Raw genomic sequence first — 3,350 nt, forward strand, 5'->3', positions numbered from 1 at the left:
CCACTGGCCTTATTGAGTGATTGCATATGTCATATAAGAGACTTTACCATTTGCCTAGACCATGACTTAGCAGTGTAGCCTGTGACGACGGCATCCGCATGAAACAGCCAGGTATCTTGGGCATTTGGCACATATAGTTTTGAGTGTTGTTTCCGCTGGACTTATTTGGTGATTGTGTATGTCTTACTAGGTACTTTGACATTTCTAGTCCTCATGACTTAGACGTGCAGATTTTGGCAAAATCTTGGAACCTTAGTTGGTGAAGGAAAGTTGTGGTGAGGGACGAATCCATGCAACATGGGCCTGGATCTCAGTTGATCATGGCAGCAAGGCTACTCTGCCATTTACAATGCCCCGTCACGTATTTAAGTTGTATGCAAAGGATTCAGCCCACCGCCCGTTGGGAAGGGAGCTTCGAGGCGGCCGATCGCGGCACGTCGGTCGGACCGGATTAGCCAATGGCACGGGCCCTTGGGGGTGCAAGCACCCCTAACGTGGGTCGGGGCGGGCGGCGGGCGCAGGCGGCGCATGCAAGCTTGGATTCTGACTTAGAGGCATTCAGTCATAATCTGGCACACGGTAGCTTTGCGGCACTGGCTTTTCAACCAAGCGCGATGACAATTTGTGTGAACCTACGGTTCCTCTCGTACTAGGTTGAATTACTATCGCGACACTGTCATCGGTAGGGTCAAACTAACCTGTCTTACAATGGTCTAAACCCAGCACACGTTCCCTATTGGTGGGTGAACAATCCAACACTTGGTGAATTCTGCTTCACAATGGTAGCAAGTGCTGACATTGAAGGATAAAAAAGTAACGTCGCTATGAACGCTTGGCTGCCACATGCCAGTTATCCTGTGGTAACTTTTCTGACACCTCTAGCTTCAAACTCCGAAGATCGAAAGGATCGATAGGCCACGCTTTCATGGTTCGTATTCATACTGAAATCAAAATCAAATGAGATTTTACCCTTTTGTTCCACAGGAGAATTCTGTTCTCGTTGAGGTCATCTTAGGACAGTTGCGTTATCTTTTAACAGATGTGCAGCCCCAGGCAAACTCCCCACCTGATAATGTCTTCCGCCCGGATTGGCCCAGTAAAACCGGGCCTTGGAGCCAAAAGGAGGGGACATGCCCCACTTCCGACCCACGGAATAAGTAAAATAACATTAAAAGTAGTGGTATTTCACTTGCTCCCGTGAGGGCTCCCACTTATCCTACACCTCTCAAGTCATTTCACAAAGTCGGACTAGAGTCAAGCTTAACAGGGTCTTCTTTCCCCGCTGATTCCGCCAAGCCTGTTCCCTTGGCTATGGTTTCGCTGGATAGTAGACAGGGACAGTGGGAATCTCTTTAATCCATTCATGCGCGTCACTAATTAGATGACGAGGCATTTGGATACCTCAAGAGAGTCATAGTTACTCCTGCCGTTTACCCGCGCTTGGTTTAATTTCTTCACTTTGACATTCAGAGCATCGGGCAGAAATCACATTGCGTCAGCATCCGCGAGGACCATCGCAATGCTTTGTTTTAATTAAACAGTCAGATTCCCCTTGTTTGTACCAGTTCTGGGTCGACTGTTACATGCTCGGGGAAAGCCCCCGAAGGGGCGATTCCTGGCCCGTCCCCAGCCGGCACGCGATGACCCCTCTCGTCGCGTGAGCAGCTCGAACAATCCGCCGATAGCCGACGGGTTCGGGGCCGGGACCCCCGAGCCTAGTCCTCAGGGCCAATCCTTTTCCCAGAGTTACGGATCTGTTTTGCCAATTTCCCTTGCCTACATTGTTCCATTGGCCATAGGTTGTTCACCTTGGAGACCTGATGCGGTTATGAGTACGACCGGGCATGAATGGTACTCGTTCCTCCAGATTTTCATGGGCTGTCGGGAGCGCACTGGACACCATGCGACGTGCGGTGCTCTACTGTACACTAGACCCTACCTCCAACTGAACTGTTTCCAGGGTTGGCAGACCGTTAAGCATAAAAGATAACTCTTCCCGAGGCCCCCGCCGGCATCTCTAGACTTCCTAACGTCGCTGTCATTCGCCACATCCCGGCTCGGGATATCTTAACATGATTCCTTTTTGGGGGATGTGCGTGATCGTGCTATCTGCCGGGGTTACGCCGTCCCTTAGGATGTGCCGTTCACATGGAACCATTCTCCTCTTCGGACTTCAAATTTGTCATTTGAATATTCACTACTACCACCAAGATCTGCACCAATGGCCGCTCTGCGTGGACTCGCGCCTCGGGTTTTGCAACGAACGCCGCGCCTTCCTACTCATCGGGGCATGGCGCTCGCCCAAATGGTCGGGTGTGGGTCGCGCGCTTCAGCGCCGTCCATTTTCGGGGCTAGTTGATTCGGCAAGTGAGTTGTTACACACACCTTAGCAGATTTCGACGTCCATGACCACCGTCCTGCTGTCTTAATCGACCAACACCCTTTGTGGGTTCTAGGTTAGCTCGAAGTTGGGCACCGTAACCAGGCTTCCAGTTCACCCCGCATCGCCAGTTCTGCTTACCAAAAATGGCCCACTTGGAGCACCCGATTCTATGACACGGCTCACCGAAGCAGCCGCGCCATCCTACCTATTTAAAGTTTGAGAATAGGTTGAGGATTTTGCGTCCCCAATGACTCTAATCATTGGCTTTACCTGATAGAACTCATAATGGGCTCCAACTATCCTAAGGGAAACTTTGGAGGCAACCAGCTAGTAGATGGTTTGATTAGTCTTTCGCCCCTATACCCAAGTGAGACAAACGATTTGCACGTTAGTATCGCTTCGAGCCTCCACCAGAGTTTCCTCTGGCTTAGCATCGCTCATTTATAGTTCACCATCTTTCATGTTCCGACAGGCGCTCTCCAACTCATACCCTTCCCAGAAGATCAGGGTCGGCCAGCGGTGCAGGCCATGAGGGCCTCCCGCTTGTCAGCTTCCTGGCGCACCCCAGGTTTCAGAACCCGTCGACTAGCATGCATGTCAGACTCCTTGGACCATGTTTCAAGATGGGTCGGATGGGGAGCCCATAGGCCGTTGCAGCGCAGTGCCCCGAGGGACACGCCTTTCGGCGCGCGGGTACCGGCCGTGCCGATGATGGCCACCGGGCACCTAGGGCCCCCGGGCTTTGGTCGTCGTCATGGCCGACAACAGTCCACACCCCGAGCCGAGCGGCGGACCAGCAAGAGTCATTCCGCATACGACTGTGGCGCATCGCTGGCCCCCATCCGCTTCCCTCCCAGCAATTTCAAGAACTCTTTGACTGTCTTCTCAAAGTCTTTTTAATCTTTCCCTAGCAGTACTTGTTCGCTATCTGTCTCTCGCCTGTATTTAGCCTTGGACGGAGCTTACC

The 3,350-nt window shown here is 52.1% G+C and overlaps 1 non-coding gene across 1 annotated transcript in view; it reads right to left on the reverse strand.

Moving 5' to 3' along the window:
- Positions 1 to 282: 282 nt before the first annotated feature.
- LOC119327191 overlaps positions 283 to 3,350 on the reverse strand; it is a 3,365-nt gene continuing 297 nt past the window's right edge. The window contains exon 1 of the ribosomal RNA XR_005158456.1: positions 283 to 3,350. This exon is cut by the window's right edge and continues 297 nt beyond it. This is a non-coding gene — a ribosomal RNA (28S ribosomal RNA).

Source organism: Triticum dicoccoides, chromosome 6B, assembly GCF_002162155.2.
Source record: "Triticum dicoccoides isolate Atlit2015 ecotype Zavitan chromosome 6B, WEW_v2.0, whole genome shotgun sequence".
NCBI lineage: Eukaryota > Viridiplantae > Streptophyta > Magnoliopsida > Poales > Poaceae > Triticum > Triticum dicoccoides.